Genomic DNA, 13565 nt, shown 5'->3' with positions numbered 1-13565 from the left:
GTATTTGATTTGATTCTCAAAGCTTTCTAAGAATCCACAAGAATGACTTTTCTGACAACATTCTTCATAAAACACTGAAGCATTTCTAAACTTCAGCAAATACAGTGGGTAAATTGTTCCCCTTTGCATTCATTAGGCAGGAAGGACACACCTGGGGGCTCCATTCGAGAAGAGCATCTTACTCCTTAGCAGACCCTGCATAAAGAGTAAGTTCGTTGGCTCTGATCAACAGAGTTGCAGTTATGAAAACTCCTGGCTGTGTGCATTTTAAATTTATACATTTCTTGGACTGTACAGGCATTAAAAATACTTCATTAAAAAATCTTTTCAGCTTATTTGCAATTTTAGAGTAATTTAAATGTTTTAGAATTTAGGAGGAATGCTGACAGTTGACTATCTTCATATCTCTATATAACTTGCAGCTAGAGAACATGTATTGTGAGAATCAACACTCTGCTCAGAATGATATTATACTGTCATTTGCCACTGTCTCAACAGATAACACTCTAAACCAAGTATGACAGAAAGATGCAATTGTCTTTGAAAAATTCAATTTTTAGTTCCTTTTTCTACATCCAGAGACACTGACCTCAATTATCAGGGACATTTATCTTCTCTGGGGTACCAGAGTACAGATGCACTGTTCTGACATGTTACTTAAAGCACAGTTGAAATTATAGGCAATCCCTGGCAGAGAGTTGTATACACAAATTCTCATCCACCCTATGCATAAGTTTCCTATTTTTGCTTTTTTTTTTGAGACAGGGTTTCTCTGTGTAGCTTTGTGCCTTTCCTGGAACTCACAGGCTGGCCTCAAACTCACAGAGATCCGCCTGGCTCTGCCTCCCGAGTGCTGGGATTAAAGGCGTGCGCCACCACTGCCCGGCGTTTCCTATTTTTGAAATAACATTGTATATCAAATGACAATATAAGAAAGAGGTATTTACTGTTATGGAGTCCTAGTGTTGGGGTCTGATATCAAGGTTTCAGGGGTGTTGATTCTTTGGTGAAATTTTAGAAAAGTCTCTGTACCCAGCTTCTCTTCTTGGTTTAAAGATGGCACTGGCTTTTCCTTTTCCATCATCTTCCATACTCACATTTCCATATCTAAATTTTATTTCCAGAGAAACGTTAGGTGTATTGAATTACAGCTCATCCTCTGTTACTGTGTTTTAATTTAATCAACTTCTTATGGGACCCTGTTCCTCAAAACCTGGGTAAAAAATATGTGAGATGCATTGCTGATCAACATTTCCCTCATTATCCTACAAATATAGCATACATGTGTCACATATCCACATATACATATGTGATTGTAGGTAGACAGAGAAGCAAGAGAAATAAAATATCACATTCAGCTTTTAACAATATTTCACATTTTAATGATGGTTTTCTGTATTGTTTTGTTTGCCTGTTTTGGTTTTGGGGTGTTTTTTTTTGTAAGGAAAAAAAGAAAAAGAAATAATGGGCTTAGAGTTGTGTAGGTGAGGAGGTGGGAAGGATCTATTAAAACTGTGGGATGGGAAAGCATGATAACAATATGTGGTCTGAAAATTGTTTAACAAACAAAAATATTTTACATTTTAATAGTATTAGAATTAGAGGTAAAAACAAGACAGGATCACTATGAGTTGAGTATCTCCTAAGTATCCAGAACATACATATGACTGCTTCAGTTCTCAGCGCAAACCTCAGAGGTATGAGATTTATGAGGAAGAACACGCTAAGATACTGAGTAACTATCCAAAACTAAGTTGATTGACTATTTCCTATTTGATCCAACCAAAATCTGTTACTTAGTGAAAAGTCCTTAAGTTCACCGAGGGAAAGTTCAGTGTGAACACAATTAATGTCCTTCAGCATTCAGTTCCCAAACTCAATCCTCATGCCAACCTGATGCACAACTCACAATTTCTAATTTTCAAATTAAAGACACCAAGTCCAGATCAGTGCAGCAGTTTCACAGAGATGTAGCCCCCATCATGACCTCCGACCTCATGTCCTTTCTGGATTTTCCATGAAGCATTAAAAATAGTCCATCTGCTAGGAAAATTACAAACTATATGAGGCACAAAGAATGGGGAAGTGAAGCAAGCAGAATCGAGTAGAGAAGGCTCCACACTGTAGCTGATACCTTCTGTGGGCTCCCTTTTAGAATCATCTCATTTTAGTTGTTCGAATATATCATCTCTAGCTCGTCCATGAATACAGGAGACTTTCCAGTATGGAAGCAAGTATTTTAGCCAGAGCTCAATGCTCTCAAATGTCATTTTTCAGTGTTGTGTCCCAATCCCACCACTCAGGTTCCATGAGAAGTCCGTGACAGCACTTTCCCCATGACAGCAAATGAACACTGACCACTGGGACAATAGGGGGACAAGGGAGTGGTATGAAAGGCATGGGAATCGGTGGGAATATGGGTGTGCTACAAATGCACCCTCTCTTCAGGAACACTTTTTATAAAGTTATACAATGTATTTTGATCAGATTCTTTACCCTCCTCCACTCCTTTCAGATATCCTTCCACCTTTTTCTATCCACCCAATCTCACGTTACATCTCTCTCAAAAAATATGCAGTCCATTATCTATTGGCCAGTTATTCCCGGCATGTAGCATACCCTGGAGTGTGCTTGATGGACCCAGTGAAACTGCATTGGGAAAAATTGATTTTCCCTCTTCCAACAGGTATCAATTGCAAAGAGCTTCTTGGTCAGGAGTAGGGCTTTTTGTCTACTTCCTCCCTTCAGTAGCTGGGATTTTGTTTGGTTTGAATCTGTGCATGTCTTATATTTACTGTTACGGTCTCTATGAGTCCATATATGCATCAGTGATGCTTTGTCTAGAAAACACTATTTTGTTGATTCATCCATCACCTCTGGTTTTACAATCTTTCTGCCTTCTCTTCTAAATAGATCCCTGAACCTTGAGGGGAAGGGTTTGAGAAAGACATCCCACTTAGGGCAAAATGCTCCAAAGTATCCCATTCTCTACACCTTGTCTGGTTGTGGGTCACTGTGTTAAATTACCATCTACTACAAGAAGCTTCTCTGATGAGGGTTGAAAAAATGCTCTGATCTATGGGTATAGCAATAGGTTATCAGGAGTCATTTTATTGCTATATTCCTTTAGCAGAATGATAATAGTATGTTTTCCTCCTAAGGTCCATGATATATCTAGTCTCAGGTTCTTGGGCACTTTAGCAATCTCAGGTGTGGGTTCCATCTGACTGACTAACTCCTCAATCTAATTTTTTAAAGTCGTTGATTACCTTCATAACATTTGAGCCACCATTTCATTAGCATATCTTCCAGGCAAGTGACTGTTGGAGGTCCCACTGTTTGTGGCTGAGTGATACTGTTGATTACTGTCCGATCTGGCGGCATGCAGAGTACCTTCCAGCACCTTGAGTACTAGTACTTTGAAGCTTCTTGTTGAGAACCAGCTTGACTGCTCCATATTCAGTGGAAGTAAGTTGTGACTTCAGCAACAGGGCCTAGCCATTAGATTGTAGAGAGCAATAAACATCCTTGGCAATAGCTTGTCATGTTTGGGTGCATCTATGGGACCCTTTTGGTCAATGACTCAACAAGATGGAAAGCCCATTTCTCACACTTGGTGGCATAAGATGTCTAGTTTGTGTATTGTCTCCCCCATTATAAGGTGACTCCATTTACATTCCTTTTATACATGTGCGTATTTTAGGAAGCTTCTGAAGTAGTGTGTTTCCATATGGCTTTTCAAAAGGCTTTCAGTTCTAGCTGTCCTTCCTTATTTTTATCCTCCTATTCTAGTTTCTCCTTTATCTGTTTATAACACTGTACTCTATTTCCTCTTCCTTTGAAGATTTCCCTCCTTCTCCCTGGTGTATATATTTTTTTCTGAGGCAGAGTTTCTCTGTGTAGCTTTGGAGGCTGTCCTGGAACTTGATCTGTAGACCAGGCTGGCCTCGAACTCACAGAGATCCACCTCCCTCTGCCTCCAGAGTGCTGGGATTAAAGGCTTGTGTCACCACCACCCGGTCCCTGGTGTTTTACTGTCTACCTAATCTCTGTGATTATTAGGATTAATATATACATATTGAAAGCTTAAAAGACAAAATCTATGGGTAAGATAAAAGATATAATAGTGTCCTTTGAGGTCTGCAATACCTCACTCAGGATGATTGTTTCCAGCTTCATCTTCTTACTTTCAAACTTTATCATTTCATTTTGTTAATAGTTGAATATTCCATTGTGCAAATGTACCACATTTTTATTGTCCATTCAATTGGTGGACATCTAGGCTGGTTCCAATTTCTGGTTATTATGAATAGAACAACAGAGAATATGGATGAGCAACTCTCTATAGGAGGTTGTAGAGTACTTTAGGTATATGCCTAAAAGTGGATCTTATAACTAGATTGTATGGTAGATCCATTTTTCAGCTTTTTAGGAACCTTCAGACAGAATTCTATAGTGACTACACCAGCTTGTACTCCCACCACAGGAGCACAGGAAAGAGGGAAGGAAGGGGAAAGAAAGAAGGAGAGAGAGAGAAAGAGAAACACTCCTCTAACATTCCTTTCGCAGATTCTCCGAAATCCTTAAGGAACACCATGCCTGGTAGGAACTAGCAGGCTAGATAAACTCTTAATTTCCCTCCATATCTCTGATTCCATAGTCCACAGCTTTATTGTGAAAATTAGCTATAACCTCCAGTTGTTTACATATGCTATTTTTCTGCACTTAACTCCCTATTGAAAAATAAATGATCTATAAGTTGAGATTTCATACCTTTACAAACACCAATGTCACAGTTGTTAGGTTACTTAATATAAGTTTATCACTTAGACTTGAACAACAATGAACTTGTTGCATAATCACAGAAGACCCTTCTATGCCATTGGCCTTCCGCCTCTTCACCACCCCTGTCTAGGCATTCTAAAACCTTTAAGGAAAATGTCTCACTGGTTCACTTTCACTTAGTGCTGTCTAGGAGTCCTGTGCTCAGGAGCTTTACAGGCGCAGGAAGAGAAATATGCCTGCCAAAGGTGAACAACTGTTTAGTTTCTTAATAGGAGGCCAGAAATCACACACAGAAATAGGTGAGCATATTGCCATTTTCAAAAACAGTTTCATCATTTGGATTTATCACTCAATTGTGCTGAATCACTAGCAATTATCTGGGCAAGTCTTAGGCTGAATCTTTTTTTCATTTACGATGACTTCTCACTGCCCCACCGCACTCCACAGAGGATCTTGACATCGCTTTCCCACAGGTACCACTGTGCCACCTTCCTCACAGCAGACTGGGGTTTTCTGGGTACTCTAGGTTCCTCATCTGCATTACTTAAAATATCTAGTGCTGAGCACAACACCAAGTTAATAGGGAACACATAATAAATGTTCGTTGAATGCATAAAAATGAATACCGCTCAGGGCCAGGAAAACTCTGCAGCAAAGGTGCTCCAACACACATGGTAGAAGGAAAGACTGAACAGCGGCAAGCTATGCTCTGATCTCCACACAGAATACAGACATGACTGCTATAAACATTACAAGAGGAATATTACTTCAGAGTTCTTTGTACATTTTTTTCTTTCTGTAAGGAAATAATGATCAGGAGAATCACTAAATATTGCACACAGTAAGACCCTTTATTCTTTAGGTACTAAAACAAGAACAAATAAATGAGATACTATCAATATAAGCAAATGTTTCTAGTTCACAATTTATTAATAAATATGTACAAACTGAAAATAAACTAGGGGGAAAGACTGAGACAATTCGGAAACTGAGCCTAAAACCCACACCACATTACTAATTATTGAAGCTTACAAGCATATTGTCCTGGAATAATGTAGTAAATGAAGGAGTCGAAAGAAACTCCAGTTTTTACTACATTTTTTCAAGCTAAATTAATGCAAAGCTTTATGTAAATAAAGCAAGTTTCATGTTAAATATACTAAGATTTCCAAAGAACAATAGAATCTCCATCAAAAATTAATCTATCCAGAGTTCAAAGAAACATGCCTACACTTTGTAAAGCACAAGGACATAGGAAGGAATGTCAATGGCCATATAGTGTGACTCTTTTATATATTTTGCCTGACAATCCTGTGATTCACCTGAAATAAAATTACAATCATATCTCTAGTGGAAAATAAGGGTGAAATCGGGGCATTTAAAGTGGGCAACAGTTCAACTTCCTTTGCTCCTTAGAAATCAATTTCTATCCACAAGTGACTTAGACCACAAACTGTATGGTTTGCCCAGCACCTGGATTTTAATTATTATAATTTTTTTATTAAGAGATTTTTCTATTCATTTTACATACCAACCACAGATTCCCCTGTTCTCCCTCCTCCCACCCTCAGCCCTCCTCCCCAACCCATCCCCCATTCCCACCTCCTCCAAGGCAAGGTCTGCTATGGGGAGTCAGCAGAGCCTGGTACATTTAGTTGAGGCAGGTCCAAGCCCTCCTCACTGCACCAAGGCTGCGCAAAGTGTCCCACCATAAGCATTAGGTTCCAAAAAGCCAGCTCATGCACTAGGGACAGGTTCTGATCCCGCTGCCTATGGGCCCTCTATACAGTTCAATCGAAACAACTGTCTCAACTATCCAGAGGGCCTGATCTAGTTCCATGGGGGCTCCTCAGCTACTGGTCCACAGTTCATGCCTTTCCACTAGTTTGGATAGTTGTCTCTGTACATTTTTCATATTTTTAGATTTGAAATTTATATACATGCAAATTTTGTGTTTGTCATAATATCAGTATTTCCCCACAAATTTCTTTTCAAAACTTCCACTCCAATATTATTATTTGTTTTTCAGTTTTATTCCTTATTCTTACATTGCCTTCACTCAGAACAAAACTTCTCAGACAATAAGTCGCTGAACACCTGCCACTGTTCTTAGCTATAGCAGCTATGCAAAGGCAAGCTCTTTCTCTTGGGACCTCGGAGTGTAAGATGTAACACTGACACTAAGAAGCTACATTCAAGACTGATGCCTTGCTTCAGAGTAATGGGAACCAGGAATCACTTTTATATATCATTTTTTTTACACACTGAACTTCACCTAGAATCTTAAATCTAACTGAAAATATATCTAGATTAAGTATTTGAAAGTCAATTTATAGGTTGCCAAAGCTTCAAAGAAAGCATCCTGAACATTCAGAATAGCTTACTAGTTACAGTCTCTAGAAACAGAAGGTGAGTGTTAGCAAAGTCCCTTGAAACAAGTGAGGGTCAGAAATAAGGCAGATATTGAAATAATGAACCTTTTATCTAAGCCAATGCAAAAATCAAATCTTTCTTTTCATTGATTACTCCTAGAGCACCAAAACCAGAAAAAAATATTATTTTAAACACTTGATGCTTTATGGTTTCTCTCCTAACATTCACCCAACTCAATGATATCTAAAAAACAATTTATACATAATTAATCATGATTGTGACAGTGATTTCACATTCAAATAACAATTGGAAACCTTAGCAAGTAATTTGATCTACCTTGGGGTGTGTGTGTGTGTGTGTGTGTGTGCGCAAGTGCACAAATGCACTGCAGTTGACTTCGCATTAATCATCCAACAATCACAGTCATCCTCCCTCAGGACTGAAGTAGTGCCACACAAAATAAGCCTTATAACTAGTGTTCAAGTTTCCCCGTTATCATCACCACTATCACTCACATCTGTACTTTGGACAAGGAAACAGCACTTTTCAGTCTTTTTAGAATACACAAAATACCAACAAACACATGGATGTTTCTGAGTAAAGATAAGAACCTCTCAAGTCCTATTGTTTTCATTTCTTTATCCAGGAAAATCATTATAAATGGTGAAGCTGTTTACATGAACATGATTAAGACACAAATGATGCTGTGTGACAGAAAAAAGCAAGACTAGGAATTTGCTCCGGTTATCTTTATATCTTGACAAAGCTATCCCAGGCAGATGGAATGGAATAATTTGCAAAGAAATGTTCACACAACCACTGTGAGTAATACTTTCGCTGTCATGAGAAACAAGGAAGTAGCCAAAAATCCAAAGGCACAAAAAATGTGAATCTTAGGTTAAAGGTTGGCAAGAAATAAAGTTCAAAATAGCAGAGGAGTGAATGAATAGTGGTGGCTGGTGAAACACTAGAGGAAGGATTTTGTAGGTACCTGGCAAAGGACAATTTGATCACCCAAGGGAGTGAGTTAGTGATACTGAAAGGATGCTTAAGCTGACCTCAAGATTTCTTTCCCAGAGACTGAGAATAAAACAGCCAACCATGATCTTATAACTTCAGACAAAGAAAATGAAGAACTGTAATGAAACATCAGAGTGGAATCTCTGCTCATAGCACAGCTTCATATAAATCATTCTATAAGCAACTGTACTGCTGTGAGTGTCACATAGTAAACAATCTGGCTAAGGAAAGCCTGATTGCAGGTCCTCTGAGCTGGCCCACTAGAAGAACACACAATTTCTGTCTGGATTAGTCTTTCACAGAATGATATACATTTATTGTATTTTAGCCACAAGCTAAATTGAAAATAATTTACAAATTGATTCGTACTGAGGATAGGACCGACTGCCTCATGCATTCTACATCCTCACTCTGCCACCAGGCTGTGCTAACAGCCTTCAATTAACTAGATTAAATAATGGTCATGTATCCAATTGTTCACTTCCTTAAAAGGTGCTTGAAATCATTTTTTCTCATGTTTTCCAGATTTAAGGAGTTATTTTCTTTGAAATGCTGTCTTTTCCTGAAACAAATATTTTAAAATCCATAGAAAAGAGTTGCTAGTAACTTAAAAATATTAGAAACCATTGACAAAATCTTCAAATGTAATTCTGATCATTAGTAATCAATACCAACAAAAACTACATATTAAATGTTTTTTCAGGAAAGTACTCAGTATTATACAGAGCAGCATGACATAATGTTGATAAGACAGGAAGAGTCAGAAAGGCAGGAAGGGCAGGAAGAGATCCATCACAGGCTTACACATAACAACCAGAAAAAAAGGGCTTCACGTGAAGGGAGAAATCAAGAGAAAAATAACAAGAAAGCAGCCAAGCAGATTTAGCTACATAGAGATTATTGGCATTCTTGACACAAAAAAATAAGAAACTGTGAAACTGCAGGTGTAGACATTGGATTGGTTATAAGAGCATATGAAATGAAGAATTGATGCAACCAATGGGAAACAACACTTTCAAAACATTTTGTTGTAAAGGACATTAAAGAAATTAAATAGCAATTTGGGCAGGATAGCCATGCCTATGTCCTTTATATATAAGTGTCTTTCTCAGATATGGAGGCAGATGGATAAATAGATATAAGATGGATAGATGATAGATAGTGTGAATGCATAAAAGAAAGTAGGATGTATTCATATCAAACAAAAACAGCATGAAGAGAGAAAAGTAATTTTATCATAATGGAGAAGAAAAAACTGGGAATCAATCCTGATAGGTGATGTAGATAGGTAACTATAAGGCATCACTATCATTCACAGTCTTACTTGTTTAAATATCATCATCTTTTTTATCATCCTCATCATTGTCAACAACAATGTCGTTAACACTTATGACTTTAGAAGAAGTTTTATGGAAAAAGAAGAAGTAGCAGATAGCAAGTTTGGGTAGTACAAAAACAAACCAATGTTGGAAAGCCTACCAAACAAAGCTTAGCGTCTGTCTGATATTTGTGATGAGGAACTTAAAATGAGACCCGTTGTTAAATCTGTGTTTTTCTTCAATATTATTCAAGAATTTAAATGCAAACACAGGACATGGGTAGCTAAGTTTACTCAGAATGTAGAGGTTTGGCTAATGCCTATGATAACAGAAGAAAACAAAGTGTATGCCTAATGGAGTGATTTTATGCTCTCTTGAATCTTATCCAAGTTTTGCACATTTTTATGAGATTGGTTGTGACTGGTCTTCAGTTAGTTTTCAAGTCCACATTTCACTTCTCAGTCACCTCTGATACCAGGCCCTCCAGATTTGTTGAGCTCCATGCCTGTTCCTTAATGTCAGGTGTTCTATCATCTTTCTGCTTTTACAAACACCACATCATGTCCCCAGGACTCCTCCCTTCCTTCTTTGCTTCTTCACTTGTCAAACACAGACTTCATCTCTCAGGTATTCATGCAGCAGTTAGCTCTTTTGGTATTGTGGAATCCCGCTGGGATTCTCAACTGATCTGTAAGTTTAAACTTATGACTGCCTTCACCAACACGGGTGAAAATCCCTTGTGGATTGAGGTTGTCTGATTGAAATTTCTATCTCTCACACCTAGTACCATGCTTGGCACAAAGATGGCACCAACAAGGGACATTTTCAATAAAACAGTATGAGAAGACTGTGAGAAAGACTAAATGAAACATTTGATGGAGAGTAGGTACATTTAAAAACAGAAAGAAATTCCAGTTAAAATTATGCATTTATTTTAATGAAAGATAGTCAAGAATTTAAACAGGTAGGTCAATTATGTGATAAACATACATTCAGTTAATGTGAATTATTCAAAATAAATGCTTATTACTAGGTCAAGAGTCAAAATTAACATTAAAAGCCTTTCTTAATAAATTATAAGACTAGAATTAATTAATTCAGTTGAGAATAATTAAAAGATGTAGAATAATGATGCCATTTCTAAGAGACTGGTCAATGTTTTCAGGATCTCTTTTACTATATCCAGTTCTTTCTGTTTTTATTAAACATCAACATATCACAATTGGTTAGTAAGGTGCCATCTTTGTTCCAAGCATGGTACTAGGTGTGAGAGATAGAAATTTCAATCAGACAACCTCAATCCACAAGGGATTTTTACCTGTGTTGGTGAAGGCAGTCATAAGTTTAAACTTACAGATCAGTTGAGAATCCCAGCGGGATTCCACAATACCAAAAGAGCTAACTGCTGCATGAATACCTGAGAGATGAAGTCTGTGTTTGACAAGTGAAGAAGCAAAGAAGGAAGGGAGAAGTCCTGGGGACATGATGTGGTGTTTGTAAAAGCAGAGAGATAATAGAGCACCTGACATTAAGGAACAGGCATGGAGCACGACAAGTCTGGAGGATTCGGTATCAGGCCTGTTAGTAATATTCAGTTTAAATAAAATATGAGTGAACAACATGCAGTAACTTCATAAATATCATTGTCAATAATTGTACATCAATTGTATTTTCCCACCTCAGGAAAATGGTAATCAATCCTTTCTCCTACTCTCCTGTGGTGGTTCGAATGTGAATGATCCTCAGATGCCCACATATTTAGATCCTGGCTCTCCTGTTAGTGGAACTGGAAAGGATTAGGAAGCATGGTCTTGTTGGAGGAAGTATGTCACTAGTGGTGGGCTTTGAAGTTTTAAAAGCCCAGGTTGGGCCCAGTCTCGTCCTCTCTCCCTGGAGTTTATAGATCAGATGTAAGCTCTCAGTTACTGCTCCAGCACAATGCTTGCCTGCCTGCCTGTCTGCTGCCATGTTCCCAATATGAGGGTCATAGACTCACACACAGAAACTCTAAGCAAACACCTAATATGGTGTCTCTTTACAGCAATAGAACAGTAACTATGACATTTCCTAAGCTATGCTATCCTTATGCTTGACCTACATAAAACCAACCAATCAATCAAAGTACTAAGATTATAAACAGGCATTATTACTTCTGTCTCTGGTCTGGGTTTAAAATTACAATTCTTTTAGATTCATTCATAATATTTTAGGCCAAATAAATCATATTCTTGACTAGCTGAAAGTAAACACTTTACAAAATCAAAATTAAGAACAGATCAATTTCAAGATTTGTAGACATGTACATAAAGAATCAAGCTATAAGCAATATCTTAAACAATGGCAGCAGTGCTGAGGTATCCATTCTCAGCTTACAGTATACAACCATGTACTTTCTCATTTCCCTATAAAAGACTTAGAGGAAGGTGTGCATGTGGGTGTAGTAAAAGCATATTGCAACAGTCTGCCAATATTCTGTGGTTTGCTGCATCTTTGGATTCAAGTATTACTCATTTCCCTCAGGGATAATTCTACAGTCTCTACAGAAGCTTAAATAAGATATAAAAGCAATTCTCTGCTTCCTGCTTTCAAATTTATTGCTTTACATTTATGCAAATGATCAGCTCAGTTTCTTAGAAAATTCCAGAAAAAATAAACCTAACCTAAAGAACTGTCGAGCATTTATAATACTGAAATTGCCTATGCCATCAGAAAATGTTTGTAACAGAAAATTAAACACATAAAATATTATATGTGTGTGTGTGTGTGTGTGTGTGTGTGTGTGTGTGTGTGTGTGTGTGTATGTGTTCATACTAAACCATGTGGAGTTAGTAATTATCTGTCACAAAGAGACGTTAATCGTAGTCATCTCTAAATTATAAAAAACATAATTCCTAAACAATTTGTTAGCCAGTCTTAAGAGATTTAGTTAACTAAATGTTAATAGGTCAAGTTTTCTTCTTTTTCTATCCATGGTTATAAAAAATCCATACAAAATTATAACTCAGTTGGATGTACAAATCACAAATAACAACAATACACTAAATAAAACTATCTTTTTAACTTTTGGATAAGCACTCTTTTGCTTTAAAAGATTTCTCCCTATAGTTTTCTTATCTTTTAATTAAATATTATTAAAGTTAGTCAATTATATTACACAGTTTCAAAGAACAATAAAGTATATCTAATATGCAACATATTCACTATATTTTAGTCATAAAGCAGTTCTGTAGATGCTCAACTTTTACACTTTAATTTCTATTCTCATTTTGAAATATTTGCATTTCTGTATACAACAGAAAGCAATGAAAGGCCCAGTGGCTCAATATGAATTATTTGGGATATATTTCTCCTTTGTATTTAATTTGTCACTGTAATTATGTGTATTTTCTTCAAATCCACTTAATAATGAATGTTCAACTCAAGCTATTCAGATAAAGTCTCAAAGCATCTGTAGATATAAATCTATACCCTGGTGTGCTGTTAGGCTAAAACAGTTAAGCTTCTGGGAAATGCTAATTAAGAGAACTAAAGATGGGGCTGGAGAGATGGCTCAGTGGTTAAGAGCACTGGGTACTCTTCCAGGGCAACAGGGTTCAATTTCCAGCATCCATTTGGTAGCTCCCAACTGTTTGTCACTCCAGCAGGGTATCCAGCACACTCACACAAACAAATATCAAACATGCAGGGAAAATCACCAATGTACATAAAATAAAAATAAGCAAATCTTTTAAAAAATTGATTTACTTTTTTATTTTTTTTAAAATGGAATATCTTTAAGTGAGAATCACAGATGTTTTCCAGGGAGAGATTGAAAACAAAATATATCATCTTTTCTCTTTTCTGATCTACTAGAGCAGATATTGTGCTCTAAATGTCTACATTGGTTATTCTGAAAATTAGTGTTGATCCAGAATTTAAAATGTAGCATATAAAAACTTTTGTAAATCTTAAGGGGGGGTGATGTGCACTTAAACACTGCAGAGAAATAGGGCATACAGTTGGACATTCTAGGTGCTTTAAGGACGAGAACTGTAGTCTGCTGTATTGCATGTAAGAGTAACACAAAGA

At 37.1% G+C, this 13565-nt stretch overlaps 1 protein-coding gene across 1 annotated transcript in view; it reads right to left on the bottom strand.

Annotated features, from left to right (window-relative positions):
* Positions 1 to 13565, bottom strand: part of Mmp16 (matrix metallopeptidase 16) — a 260706-nt gene that overhangs the window by 208363 nt on the left and 38778 nt on the right. The window lies entirely within an intron of this gene.

Source organism: Peromyscus californicus, unplaced genomic scaffold (assembly GCF_007827085.1).
Source record: "Peromyscus californicus insignis strain IS unplaced genomic scaffold, ASM782708v3 Scaffold_5__1_contigs__length_169319896, whole genome shotgun sequence".
Classification (NCBI taxonomy): Eukaryota; Metazoa; Chordata; class Mammalia; order Rodentia; family Cricetidae; genus Peromyscus; species Peromyscus californicus.
The sequence above is the reverse complement of the archived record's forward strand: the minus strand, read 5'-3'. Positions and strand labels throughout refer to the sequence as shown.